Source organism: Delphinus delphis, chromosome 11 (genome assembly GCF_949987515.2).
Source record: "Delphinus delphis chromosome 11, mDelDel1.2, whole genome shotgun sequence".
Classification (NCBI taxonomy): Eukaryota; Metazoa; Chordata; class Mammalia; order Artiodactyla; family Delphinidae; genus Delphinus; species Delphinus delphis.
The window spans coordinates 37618792-37634295 of NC_082693.1; the positions used below are offsets into that span (position 1 = coordinate 37618792).

Below are 15504 nucleotides of genomic sequence, written 5' to 3' on the forward strand. Positions count from 1 at the left end.
CAACAAAGAGTAGCCCTCGCTCACCAAAACTAGAGGAAGCCCACACGCAGCCACAAAGACCCAACGCAGCCAAAAATAATTAAAATAAATTTTTTAAAAAAGAAATTTTTATGGAGAAGCAAAAGACCCAGAATAGCCAACACAATATTGAAGAAGAAGAACAAATTTGGAGAACTGCCACTATCTGACTTTAATTCTTACTCTAAAGGTACAGTGATGTGGAATTAGCAAAAGAATAGACAAATATATCAATGGCACAAAATAAATAGCTCAGAAATAGACCTACACAAATCTAATCAACTCATCTTTGACAAAGGAGCAAAGGCAATTCAGTGGAAAAAGGATAATCTTTTCAACAAATGGCACTGGAAAAACTGGACATCCACAGGCAAAAAGAAAAGGAAAGAAGGAATTGACACCGACCTTACATCTTTCAAAACAATTAACTCAAAATGGATCACAGACCTAAATGTAAAATGCAAAACTAAAATTCTAAGAAAATATAGAAGGAGAAAGTCTAGGTGATCTTGTGTTTGGCAATGAGTTTTTAGATTCAACATCAAAAGTGCAATCCATGAAAGAAAAATTAAGTGGAACTTCATTAAAATTAAAAACTTCTGCTCTACAAAAGACACTGTTAAATGAATGAAAAGACAAGCCATAGACTAGGAGAAAATATTTACAAAACACGTATCTGATTAAGAACTTATATCTAAAATGTAGAAAGAATTCTCAAAACTCAACAATAAGAAAACAAACAACCTAACTTTAAAAATGGGCAAAAGATCTAACACCTTAACAAAGAAGCTATAGATGGCAAGTAAGTATATGAAAAGATGCTCAACACCATATGCCATTAGGGAATGACAAACTAAAACAAAAAATGAGACACCTATTAGAACGGCCAAAATCCAAAACAATGACAATACAAAATGCTGAACAGGATGTGGGGCTACAGGAACTTTCATTCATTGCTGGTGGGAATGCAAAATGGTCCAGCCATTCCAGAAGACAGTTTCTTACAAAGCTAAACTTAGACTTATTGTACAATCCATTAATTGTACTTCTTGGTATTTACCCAAATGAGTTGAAAATTATGGCCACAGGAAACCCTGCATTTCAATGTTTATAACAGTTCTATCACACTTTCCTGAACTTGGAAACAACCAAGATGTCCTTTAGTAGGTGAATGGATAAACAAACTGTGGTACATTTATAAAATGGAATAGTATTCAGTGATAAAATAAAATGAGTTATCAAGCCATGAAAAGACATGGATGAACCTTAAATGCATTTGCTAAATGGAAGAAGCCAACTAGAAAAGACTATATACTGAATGATTACAGCTATATGGCATTCTGGAAAAGGCAAATTATAGAAATAACAAAAACAGTAGCGGTTGCTAAGGCTTCTGGGGGAGGGGAAAATGAGTAAGTACAGTACAGAGAATTTATAGGACAGTGAAACTATTCTGTATGATACTGTAATGGTGGATACATTATATGGTGAAGCATGATAATACATGACACCATGAAACATAATGGATACAAATAAACACTTGTCTAAACTCATAGAATATACAACACAGAGTGAACCCTAATGTAAAGTAAGGACTTTAGTTAAAATAATATATCAATATTGGTTCATCAGTTATAACAAATGTACCACACTAATGCAAAATTTAATAATAGGGGAATCTTTGGGGGTGGGAGGAACGTGTATGAGAACTCCATACTTAATAGTCTATTCATATATATTTTATATATCATTTTATATAATGATACAACATGTTTCACCCATGACATTTCAAAATTGTTTTTGTATTGCAATATCCACTGTCAGTGAGGATGAAATCTATTTTCCACTCAAGGCCTGAGTTATCTGTTTTTTAAATTACATATGTATTTATGCATATAGTGTAGGGGTGTGTGTGTGTGTGTATACCTTTTTTAAAACCTCTGTTTTTTTCTCAGTGTTCTCTACAAAAAAAAAAAAAAAATTCATATTTGCTCCTATCCTTATAGAACCTAGAGCAGTACCTAGTCCATCGTAGATTTCCAGTAAATATTTGCTAGATCAATGTTGAATGATATGTTGAATGTAGATAACTAACTATGAATGCACTAAAATGTGCTGTCATCTAGTTCATACGTACTTCTCCATCTTATTTCTAATGTTATAATGATAGGCATTGCCAAATGCCTTGCTGATATCTGGATACAGTGTGACTATAGCTTTCCCCTGTTGTGTCAGACTACTAACTCTAATCCATCTCAAGTTGGCTTATTAGAGAGTATGTGGAAAAAATAATCAGGACAGTTAAACAGTAAAGGGCCCATGAGATGTGGATTAAAAGGCACAGTTGCTCATTTAAATTCTATTTCCCCAGTGTTCTTAAAAACAAAGTAGAGATTTGTTTGAAGTTATTTGGAAGGCTTTTTGAAGTCCTAGACAGTATGGTTATTCATACTGCCCAAACAGTATTTTATTACCATTATTATTCCTTGACAAAAAAAGCAGATATTTTTAAGTTCATCTTTGAGTAAAACTGAGCCTCTAACTGAGCTGTGCCCAACTGTGAAGAAATATTAAAATCTATTTAGATCAACTGCACTATCAGCGTATTGGTGTTACAAATATCCGATTATCTATATTTGTTTTAAGCACCAACCACAGATAAAATAAAAACAATGCCTAGAAGATTCTTATGTGGCAGTCAGGCTTTGAGAACTTGACTTCAGTGAACTACAGAGACAAAGAAATGAGAATTCATTAAGAACTCTGTACTTCACAGAAGGGTTAAAATTTGCCATGACAGGGAGTTGCTACCCAATAGCACCATCTCACCTTCCATTCTTGGGTTGGTTATACTCTGAGAACTGGTGCCAAAATTTGCCTATCAAGAAATTATGCTGCACTGCAGAAGTACATGAGTTTTCAGGCTATGCCAGCCTGGATGTTGCCTGGGAAACTGTCACTGGTTTGTACTACAACTAGAGGGGAAAGTGTTCCCAAGGCAAGAATGTTTTCAGAATTCTGTCTCTCTCTGGCCCTTCTGTAGCTCCTGCAATCCTCACTGCTTCCCTCTCTTCTAGCCACTGCTCCCATTTGATAGGATTCTATGTGGTTCCCCATTCCCAGATGTTTGCTCTAACTTGACTCCCTCACTGTCTAGATAGAAGTAAAAAAAACTGGATACTGGAGCCAGATTCTCTAATGAAGCAATCTGCTAGAGCAGAGTGGCTCCTGCCCACTTAAATGGTACATGTGTTCTCCAGTTTGCCACAATCCCCACTACTCCCTAATGTCTCCGACACTGAGGCTGAGTATTAAGTTTTTGTTTACCACTATACTTTCACTTCTGTTTTATCCTTATGGTAGAGAGGTATTTCTCTGTTCCCATATATAATATTTATCAGAAGTGGCAAAACACGAGATATGAGAGGTTTAAGAATTTAAAAAAAAAAAAAGTATAGTATAGTCATCCCTTGGTATGCACAGGCGATTGGTTCCAGGACCCCCAGAAGATACCAAGGCCCATGGATGCTCAAGTCCCTCATATAAAATGGCATATATTTGCATATAACCTATGCACATCCTCTTGTATACTCTAAATACGCTAGATTATTTACAATACCTAATACAATGCAAATGCAATGTAAATAGTTGCCAACACGTGGCAAATTCAAGTTTTACTTTTTGGGACTTTCAGGAATTTTTTTTTTTTTTTAATATTTTCAATTCCCAGTTGGCTGAATCCACAGATGCAGACGGAACCTATGGAAACGGAGGGCCAGCTCTACAAGTCTTAGAGTTAACAAAGACTATTCCTACATGTTTAATATGCAAAATGATTGTCCATACAATGAACAGACCCTGTTCCTGTACCCTCTTCCATCTCATGTCTAATACCTACAGCCACGGGAGCTTGCAACTCCTGGTCTTGTTCTCAGGCATCTGGGTGTTCCTGGAGTGTGTCTTAGGTTCTGGATTAATCCCAGTGCTTGCTAGTTTCCTTAATCCCCCACTGCCTACAGACCAGGACAGGCAGGTCAGACATCTAAAAGTAAAGGTTCTGGTGGCTCTAATTCTCCTCCTCATTTACATGCCTCATTGTCCAAAAATACGCTGATTTCCACAGTTGAGCCATCATATTTCCTCCTAGTTTAGCATTAATGCTATATATTCAGTGGTTCTTGGTGTAGAAGAATCTGAATACCCTAGTTCAGTTACTTCCCTGATCATTTCGTCTCCTTTTAATTGAGGTTATGTGTAGATTGTTATAACCAGCAATTCATTGAGTCCATAGTTTTTTTTTATAAAAATGAAGGAAAGGGAGGGAGGGGAGGAGGGAGCAGAGACAGGAAGAGGAACACAAACAGGGCTCAGTAAATGTGAACCATAGTATGATCAATAGTTGGCCTCAGGACTGGTATGTTTTACTCTGAGTCCTCTCTCCTTGGTAATTTCTTCAGCCTACTGGAGACAAGGCAAAACTGTATTTCCATTTTCTGCACTCTCTCTTTATATTAATTAATTATTTAAAAAATCCTAGGTTTTTAAAGGACCTGTTATGTTGGAAAAGAAAGTGAAGAAAGAGATCTGCGTGTAATCATCCGCCTTCCACTCTGCACCCCCAAATCTCAGCACACCTCTGGGGAATAGACTGCTTAGCCAGTGTCCCCCTCCATACATAGATGGCTGTCTGAATGGACAGGGACTTTGATAGACTCGTCCAGGAGAACTGCAGCCAGCTTCACTGGCATCCAGATAAAATGTCTCACTGCTCAGACTGGCAGGGGCATTGAATGGGGTGTCAGCAAAGCCGACAGATCTTTTCTCCAAAAGCTCATTAGGAGAAGGTGTAGCCCAAGGTGACCCTGGCGGTCTCCGGCTGAGGACCTTCAGGGAAAAAAATTCTTTTCAGGTCCTAAGAGGCATCCCGTGGTACAGCCACCAAGAAAAGGGACTTTAGCCCCAAAGTGACAGACTGAGGACTAAATTAGATTAAATCTTTGTCCCCACATGTAAAAGAAATGATTAGGAAATCTCAGTGTTGGCTTGAAAAAGTGTGTGGGATTGGTTGAGGTGAAGTGGGGAGAGCCAGCCAGCAGCTGGGCTCATCTGGGAGCACAGATAAGAGTTGAGACTCTGTAATTAGCTCCAGGAAAGAGGAAGCCCTGAGCCATCTCCCCGAGCAGGCTGAGGCCACAGGGCCATGCCCTCCAGCTGGCGGAGGCTTCTGCTCACACCCAAGCCCTCCGACGGAAGTACCGTCTCTCTCCTGATAGGACGAGAGTGACCCAGCAGATCGGCAGGTGGCCAAGAGGAACTCCCAACGGCCTTCTTCTCCTCTGAGCACGGGTGAGAGTGTGGCATGCCCCCGACCTCTCTTCCTTCCTCCTGGACTAAGCCCTGATGGGTCAGGACAATAAGGAGATCGTCCTTGCATGACCCTGTGAGTATGCAACCCTCATCAGCAGACTTCGGCCACAAGGTAAAGGACTTACTTCAGGCTGGTGAGCTGGGTCCTGGCCCCTGGCCATCAACGATACATCCCTGTTCTTAAGACATCCACTGAGAGAACTTATTCAGACAAAACATTTGGGGGCTTTTTCGATTTAGGACTTTCCCACTTAAAGAAATAAGAAGCTTCTCATCTAGTTTTGTTTGACAGCCTCAGCAGACGACAGGCAAAGTTTGCAGATTTTTCTTAGGCTACTTCCTCCTAAAATTTGTCTGTGGTTAATCACGCTCTGCAAGAGACAGTTTCTCCTTCAGCCTGGGGGCTAACATTCTGTGACTCCACCATATGTCCAGGACTTCTGAGCCTGCCGTCACCAGACACAACCCCGAAACCCAAACAGTAACACTTTAGGTAATGGACTTGGGGAAGTCAGCTTAGTGCCAGGCTTTGTTCCCCAGAAGTCGTAAGTCAAAACAGTCTGCCTGACTTGGCCACAATATTTTAATTTCCGTTTCCATCACCTTTCTTTTTTTTTTAAACTTTTTATTTTATATTGGAGTATAGTTGATTAACAATATTGTGATAGTTCTAGGTGTACAGCAAAGTGATTCAGTTATACGTATACATGCATCTATTCTTTTTCAAATTCTTTTCCCATTTAGGTTGTTACATAATATTGAGCAGAGTTCCCTGTGCTGTACAGAAGGTCCTTGTTGGTTATCCATCTTAAATATAGCAGCGCATACATGTCAATCCCAGACTCCCTAACTATCCCTTCCCCCAACCCTTCCCCCCCCATAACCATAAGTTTGTTAAGTCTGTGAGTCTGTTTCTGTTTTGTAAATAAGTTCATTTATATCATTTCTTTTTAGATTCTGAAAGTAAGCAATATCACATAATATTTCTCTTTCTCTCTCTGACTTACTTCATTCAGTATGATAATCTCTAGGTCCATCCATCTTGCCGCAAATGGCATTATTTTGTTCTTTTTAATGGCTGGGTAGTATTCTATTGCATATATGTGCCACATCTTCTTTATCCATTCCTCTGTCATGTACATTTAGGTTGCTTCCATGTCCTGGCTATTGTAAACAGTGCTACAATGAACACTAGGGTGCATGTATCCTTTCAGACCTTGTTTTTCTCTGGATATATGCCCAGGAATGGGATTGCAGGATCATATGGTAGCTCTATTCTTAGTTTTTTAAGGAACCTCCATACTGTTCTCCATAGTGGTTGTATCAATTTACATTCCCACCAACAGTGCAAGAGGGTTCCCTTTTCTCCACACCCTCTCCAGCATTTATTGTTTGTGGATTTCCATCACCTTTCTTGATGTGACACCACTATAGGCATGTAAGTGGTGAGGCGCCCAGTACTGAGGGTGGGCAGAGAGCAGGGACAGGGGGAGTTGGCTGGCTCTGGACCTTGCTACTTCCTAGCTGACTGGCCTGGGGCAAGCCCTGACCTAAGAAATCCCTTCCCTCATTTCATCTTCCTCCTGGAGACAGGAACACTAACCCGGCATGGCGGTTTAAAAGGTAACAACTAATGGACAGCTAATATCTGGATGGATATTAGACTCCCAATAAATGGTGGCAATAATTATTATTGTTGACTTTGTAAAAAGGGTTAAAACACTTAAAGTGCTCAGAATAGTATACTCGATAAGTGTTTGTTATTATGTATTCTTGTGATCTAAAGGAACCCAGATGCCTTGTCACTTTGGGATCTGCAGGCCTCACTGAGGTCATGCTATGATTTGGCTAACATGCCTGATTAAGAAAAGGCAGAAGGTTTGATATTTTCAGAAAATTTTTGACACGATTTAGCAGGTTAAATTTAGCCTATGAAAGGGAAGTGAAATTGTATGATCTGCGTCTTAGGAAGAACAAAGACTGCAGGTCAGAGAATGGGGTGGAGGAAGAAAACCATATACATGGGAAGATAAATTAAGAAGCCACAGCAGGACTGCAGATCTGAGCTGAGGTCAAGACTGTAGGGAGAGAAGGGGACTTATCCAGCAGTGGTTCAGCAGGTAGAATCTACTCTACTCCAGGTGGAGGAAGGCAAGGGAGGAATCACAGATGACCTTGTAATTTCTGTCGTGTGGCAATTAAGTAAATGTTGGCTTCACTTACTGAGAAGAAGAACAAGCTTGCAGAATAGGCTCATTAGTTTAGAACTGGTTTTAAATTGGATCTTTGCATAGTTGCAGAGTTTATTCAACCAGCAACAAAGAGACATTTCTTTCTTCTTAGGAATTTTTGTCATGTATTTTAAAACTACTCCGTGAGTTAACTAGCATGCATCTCCAAGAATAAATGCATATATGGAACATAAACACAAAGTTTTTTGTTCTGATACCAGTATATCAGCTGACTGATCAACAATTATGCAACACTTAGAAATCATGACTAAGAAATAGAATATCAACATACGATTCAAAGATTTACAGTCATAGGTTAATTAAACTGGTGAACACTAGATTCAGAGAAGTGGAAGTAATTTGTAGTTCTCCATCTTCATTTTTTTAAATGTATTTCAGAGATTCAACAACAAAATGTGTTAAGGAAAGGAATGTCCTAAAGGAGAAAGAAAGGAAGGCAATAAGAAATAGCCAGTAACATTATTTTTGTAACTAATAATTTGGAAAAATATTTAAAAGCCTACTATTGTACTGGTAGAATGGAATAGTGACACACATTTGATTTATAAAACAAATGATGCCATTTGGGGCAATCATTATCTTTATAAAGCAAATGTCCTTCTGAAGAGGGTCTGACCAGAAGCCACTTTTCACAATTTTCAATCATATTCATATCTTCAGTAAGATTTTTCAAATCCTTTTTCAGTGATAGAAGTGGTGCCCTAACATAAGGCTGTAACTGCACTTCCAATATTGAATTACAATCATCTGCTTCTGTGTTTCTCCCTGACTGGGAACTTTTTTTTTTTTTTTTTTTTTTTTTGCGGTACGCGGGCCTCTCACTGTTGCGGCCTCTCCCGTTGCTGAGCACAGGCTCCGGACACGCAGGCTCAGCGGCCATGGCTCACGGGCCTAGCCGCTCCGCGGCATGTGGGATCTTCCCGGACCAGGGCACGAACCCGTGTCCCCTGCATCGGCAGGCAGACTCTCAACCACTGTGCCACCAGGGAAGCCCTGTTTTTCCATTTTATATATAATAGTTTGCATCTGCTAACCCCAAACTCCCAATCCATCCTTCCCCCTCCCTCCCTCCCCCCTGCAACCACAAGTCTGCTCTCTATGTCTGTGAATCTGTTTCTATTTAATAGATAAGTTCATTTGTGTCATATTTTAGATTCCACATATAAATGATATATGATATTTGTCTTTGTCTGACTTATTTCACTTAGTATGATAATCTCTAGGTCCATCCACGTTGCTGCAAATGGCATTATTTCATTCTTTTTTATGGCTGAGTAATATTCCATTGTACACATGTACGACATCTTCTTTATCCATTCATCTGTCGATGGACATTTAGGTTGTTTCCATGTCTTGGCTATTGTGAATAGTGCTACTATGAACATTCGGGTTCTTGTATCTTTTTGAATTATAGTTTTGTCCAGATATATGCCCAGGAGTGGGATTACTGGATCATATGGTAGCTCTATTTTTAGTTTTTTAAGGAACCTCCATACTGTTTTCCGTAGTGGCTGCATCAGCTTACATTCCCAAAATACCCATATTTTTAAAAACTGACAGTGTTGTGAATAGCCCCCTCCAATATGACAAGTTGAAAAGTAAAAGGCATTTTAAAGAGAAGATTTTCAAACACAGATCATGAATGGAAAAGGTAAAGGGAGATTCTTTGCCAGCTTTTCTTGGTGAGAGAAAAATGATGCTCCCAGCGTTTTGCAGGTCTAGGGTGGAACCTCTTTGCTTGCATAGTTTATGCCAACATGGATTGTGTATAGGAAATTTGTTGTCACTAATAAATAACTAAGTCAACTGATCCTTAACATAAAACATCTCAAAAAGGGTGTCTTCGAGCACCGGCCTGGGGTTGGACAAAGCTGTGTTCTTACAGATATGGTGAGCAGGTGAATTTTAGAGAACTGGATGTTGATGTTATTCAGCCTGAAAAAAGAAGGAAATCCTGTCACCTACATCAACATGGATGAACCTTGGGGACAATATATTAAGTGAAATGAGCCAGACACAAAAAGACAAATACTTGTGATTCCACTTCTGTGAGATGTCTATAGCAGCCAAATTCCCAGGAACAGAAAAGTAGAATGGTGGTTCCCAGGGGGTGTGGAGACCAGCAAAAGGAGAGTTATTGTTTAATGGATAGAGTTTTTCAGATTTGTAAGATGAAATGGTCTGTTTCACAACAGTGCGAATATACTTAACAGTGCTGAACTGCACACTTGCAAATGGTTAAGATGGTAATAAGAGAGAGAGAGAGAGACTGGAATCAGAAAACTAAGCCAGTAGTCTGGAGTCTTCTAATAAAATGTAATATTATTTAGAGGTGAGGGACATTGCTAAATAATTCAGGGCCCTATTCTCCTAGGGTATTAAATTACTCTTTGTGAAAAAGGTTCACAAGCTTTTATTTTTCCTGATTTTCCTGAAATTCATGAACCGTGGCTCTGGGACTATGGGACCAAGATTTAGGAGGCCTGGTTCTTGGTTCAAGCTCAGTAGTTAGCCATTGAAAGTCTATTTTTATACTGCTAAATTACTAAGATAATTTAGTAATTATTTTATATTACTAAAGCATGGATGTATGTATACCAACTCCTAGAATAAATTGAACATTGACCAAGTGCCAAGCACTCTGCTTAGCATTTGGCCTGTTCAATCTCCACAAGTGGAATTGGACCAGAGAGCTTAAGTAACTTTCCCAAAGTCACTCAGCTTGTGCATTACAAACTTCGGACTCTGAACTCATTTTTTCTGCCTGCAAAGGCCATGCTCGGAACCATGAAGCTACACTGGAGCAGAATAGGGAAGTCACATGAAACATAAAAATTCTAAGAAAGTTTGCAGAAAAGTTAAAGCAATCCTGACAGAATGAGGTCTCTATAAATTCCGTTCCTCCGAAATTGAGTTATTTGTAGTGAAGTGGATGGACCTAGAGTCAGTCATACAGAGTGAAGTAAGTCAGAAAGAGAAAAACAAATACTGTACGCTAACACATATATATGGAATCTAAAAAAAAAGAAAAGAAAAAAAAAGTAGTTCTGATGAACCTAGGGGCAGGACAGGAATAAAGACGCAGACGTAGAGAATGGACTTGAGGACACGGGGAGGGGGAAGGGTAAGCTGGGATGAAGTGAGAGAGTGGCGTGGACATATATACACTACCAAATGTCAAATAGATAGCTAGTGGGAAGCAGCCGCATAGCACAGGGAGATCAGCTCGGTGCTTTGTGACCACCTAGAGGAGTGGGATAGGGAGGGTGGGAGGGAGACGCAAGAGGGAGGAGATATGCGGATAGATGTATACATATAGCTGATTCATTTTGTTATAAAGCAGAAACTAACACACCATTGTAAAGCAATTATACTCCAATAAAGATGTTAAAAAAATTTAATAAATAAACAAATAAATAAATTCCGTTCCTCTCATTCCATCCATCCTGGTGAAACCACGACCTGGGCTCTTGCCAGCCTGTAACCTCCCAAACTCTAGCAATTCTAGCCTTGTTCCTCTACAACACAGAAGTTTGCATATACCGAATTAGTGCAGAATTGAGTCCAGTTACTAAATTCAGCTCATGAGAAGTTTTGATCCAGTCTCAAAGTTCTTTTTTTAAAAATTTTTTTTCTTTTTATTTATGTATTTTTTATTTACTTTTGGCTGCATTGGGTCTTTTTTGCTGTGCACGGGCTTTCTCTAGCTGCGGCGAGCAGGGGCTACCCTTCGTTGTGGTGTGCAGGATTCTCATTGCGGTGGCCTCTCTTGTTGTGGAGCACGGCCTCTAGGCGCACAGGTTTCAGTAGTTGTGGAGCGCGGGCTCAGTAGTTGTGGTGCACGGGCTTAGCTGCTCTGCGGCATGTGGGATCTTCCCAGACCAGGGCTTGAAGCCGTGTCCCCTGCATTGGCAGGTGGATTCTTAAGCATTGCACCACCAGGGAAGCCCTCAAAATTCTTAATATACTCTCATAGAAGACTTTGTACCCCCAAAGAAACAAATTATTCATATGTGCTTGAAAGTGCTAAATGCAAATGCTTTGAAGAGAAATGATCGAAAATACGTACTGTTTCAAGTCATACAAGCAAAGAAAACACATATTTTTTGTGATTTGCCAAATTTGGTCCTCTTTTTAAGGTAACCAGGCATTGATTTGAACACAAACACACACCAGCTGGCTGAAATAAGTGCATTTATAAGTAAATATTTAGTGGGCTGATTTCTGGCCTGCTTGAAACACTCAGTTCCAAGAAGATAAGAAAAATAAGTGTTCCTTAAAATAGAAAATGTGGCTATAATGATAATGGCTCATAGAAAGATAAGTCTAAATTAATCTGTGGCTGGAACTATTAAAAAGTTGTTAATATTAAAGGAACCATCATTTCTGCCCTTATATTCAGGATACTTTTTCACTAAATTATATTTCACTTCTGTGAGTTTGCTTTTAAATAAATCATGATTTAAAATAAATTATAAAATTCTAATGGCACATTAACGTAAATAGAAACTGAAAGGCAAAACCGCAATCCGACTAAATACCATTCTTGCCCACTCTGCACCTGCACCCACATGGCTGAAAACAGACTAGAGAAAACCAACCACCCCTGCTGGGCATCCTCAGTCGAAATAAGGGCTCCCAGCCTTAGGTGGCCCTCCGTACTGTTGAGTAATGGCAGCCTCCTGATCCCCCAGACACCTATTTCATACCTTCTTCTCCATCCTCAAACCTCTAATCCCACCTTCCCCAGGTTCACTCTCAACTGGTGACCTGGACCTTGCTGCCTATTTCACTGAGAAAAGAGCAATCAGGAAAACCCCAGCCAGCTGTCACCTCCACATCGTGCGTCTTCCCTGGCGTTTCTCTGGTTGAACTGTCCACGCTCCCACCCAAGGCCAAGCCCTCCACCTGGGCACTAGAGCCCATCCCTTTCGCCAACTCAAGGGCATGGCTCCAGAATCCTCCCCATTCCTCCTGCAGCATCTGTTGTTCCCTGTTTACTGAATCATTCCTGTAAGCATCCAAACACGCTACCAACCATTGTTCCCCATCTTAAACGAAACAAAAACTCTCTTATCACCACTTCCCCTCCAGCTGACTTCTCTCTCTTGGCTTCCCTTTAGAGTAAAACTCCTCTCGAGGGGGGGGCACTGCCTCCAATTCTCCTCCCATTGTCTCTTAACCACTCTAACCTGCAGTTTTCCCCACCACTCTGTCTAGGTTCCCAATGTCCTGCCAATGGCCAGACATCCCACTCGACTTATCAGCTATCTCTGACTCAGACCATCCCTCCTTGGAGTCCTCCCTCGACACACGTGTTTTTCTCTTGGCTCCTGGGACCTCACACATTCTTCTTCCTGCTTCACCGACTCTTCCTTCTCAGTCCGTTTCCAGGTTCCTTCTCCTCTTCCTGACCTCCCAGGTGTGGAGCGACCCAGGGCTCAATTCTCAGACAGCTTTTCTTCTCTAGCTTCACCATCTCCATTGGCAACAGCATCCAAACCCAAACCAAACTGCTATCTCCAGCCTGGTCCTCTCCCCTCAGCTCCAGATCCCCATTCCACAAATGACTATGGATGCATAAAAGGAATCTCGAACAGAACAAGCCCTCCACCCCCAAACCTGTTTCTCCCAAAGTTTCTCCATCTCAGTAACTTCATCCAGTAACTTCATCCCTCCTGTTGCTCAGGCCAAGAGCCATGGAGCTAGCCGTTGTCTTCCCTCCTTTTCTCACACCCCATCTAATCTCCACAGCAAATCCTACCACCTCTACTTTCAAAATATATCCAGAATCTGACCCTTTCTCATTCCTTGGCTAATGTCATTCCGGCTTAAGGCTCAACTCCTGCTTTACTCAGTAACCTCCTAATTGGTCCCCCTCCCTCCCCTCTTACCCCAGACAGTCTAGACTAAAGTGGTGTTGATTTTCTGCTCAAACCCTGCACAACAGCTCCCAAAATAAAAGCCCAAGTCCTTTCGATGACCTTGATCTGCCTCCCTTCTTCCCTGAGTGTGTCTCCCGTGTCCCCCTCCCTTGTTCACTTAGTCTAGTCACGCTCGCCTACTTGTTCTCTCTGCTTGGAGCTTTCTCCCCACAGATTTCCACGTGGTTTGCTCCCTTACCTCTCTCTGGATACTGCTGGTCCCTTCTGTCTTCTGGTTCTCAGCTGGGTCTCTGTAACAAAAGACAGATTAACAGGAGAAAAGCTATAAAGTAGCCTTCCAAAGGAAATGAAGACCTAAAGGAAGGTTCAGTCCCAGTGTTTTCACACTGGGTTTGATGAAGGTTGATAGGACAAAGGGTAAGAGCTAATGGCGGAGAACAGAGGGAACTTAGCAAGGCCAGTTTGTTGGAATTCCTTTCAGAGTCCCTTTGTCTTCAGAGATAAGGATGCTCCTTTCTTATGAGTATAGAGAGGGCCCCTCCCACACAGGGTCTTAGGACCTGCTTCAGGGGGCATCAGAGAGTCCTTCCAGTACCTGCTGTTTCTCACATTCTTTCAGCTTAGAATATTTAGTATGTTGAGGTGCTGTATTCTAGGGTACAGTGTTATGAACCCTGTCGCCACACCATTTAAAATTCCAACCCACAGTCCCTACGTCCTCCCCATGCAGCAATCACGTTCCTCTTTTCTTTTATATAACATATTATTCTACTTACTTTTTAATTGTCTGCTTCCCCTCAGCCCAAATGTCAACTATATAAGGGAAAGGTGTTTTCTTTTTCTTTTTCCATGTTATTCACAGCGATATCCCTAGCACCTCTAATACTGCCTACCACGATTATTTTGAATGAATGAGTGAAAGAATAAATGAGCCATGGTTAATGATATAGATATATTTTATTATACACCACCGTGTACCTGGTTCTTGTCTGTTTTTCTCGTTTAATCTTTGCATCTCTGTAGTGCTTATTTCTATCCCTGTTTCGCAGATGAGAAAATCAGAGTCACAGAGGAGTTAATTGACTACCAAAGACATGCAGCTACAAGTGACAGAATCAGGTTTCAAGCCCAAGTTTGGCCCCAAAGCCAGTGATCTGACAGTTCACTTTATTTCACAGCATTATAGCTCTGGCTCCAATCCTCACCGTCAACAGACATGCAGTCACCAAATCACAAATCAAGATCAGGGTTTCTGGGGGCTTCCCTGGTGGCGCAGTGGTTGAGAGTCCGCCTGCTGATGCAGGGGACACGGGTTCGTGCCCCGGTCCGGGAGGATCCCACATGCCGCGGAGCAGCTGGGCCCGAGAGCCTTGGCCGCTGAGCCTGCGGGTCCGGAGCCTGTGCTCCGCAACGGGAGAGGCCACAACAGTGAGAGGCTCGCGTACCGCAAAAAAAAAAAAAAAAAAAAAAAAAAGATCAGGGTTTCTGAGTGGTCCCCAGATGGGATAGCACGCCACAGGGACAGCAGCCCACCTCCTTTTACAGGCTGTTGTGAGTCTTGAGTTTTTTGAAAACATTTGAGTGTTTGGAACATTCTGGGTGATCAGTTTACCAAAGATCAGTTTCTGCAGTTTAACATTGGTTCTAAGTGATGCTCATATTCTTTCCTAACAACTGCCTTCAGTGCATAGGGAAGTTGACTCTTTCAGAAAGAAGAAAGAGAATAAAATATTTCAGAGAGATATAGAATATCTGTATAGAATATTTCTGGTAGAATAGACAAGAAGCTGATGACCGTATTGTTTCTAGAAAGAAAACTGAGGGATTAGGGAACAAGAAAGGGAGGGGGACTTACTTCTCTCTCATATACCAGTTGTACCTTCTGAAGTTTTGTGCCATGTGCATTAAATAGCTTCTAGAAATAAGAAAAATGTAAGAATCACAATGAGGGCAGTGTGCCCTGTGTGGCCTTCCCCGCCCCC

General features: G+C 41.1%; 1 long non-coding RNA gene across 1 annotated transcript; it reads right to left on the reverse strand.

Annotated features, from left to right (window-relative positions):
* Positions 1 to 11125: 11125 nt before the first annotated feature.
* LOC132434504 (uncharacterized) lies at positions 11126 to 15484 on the reverse strand. The gene is made up of 3 exons (XR_009521314.1): positions 15378 to 15484; positions 13761 to 13812; positions 11126 to 11540 (listed from the first exon to the last, which is right to left on the reverse strand). It is a non-coding gene; the product is annotated as an uncharacterized lncRNA (long non-coding RNA).
* Between the last annotated feature and the right edge of the window lie 20 nt (positions 15485 to 15504).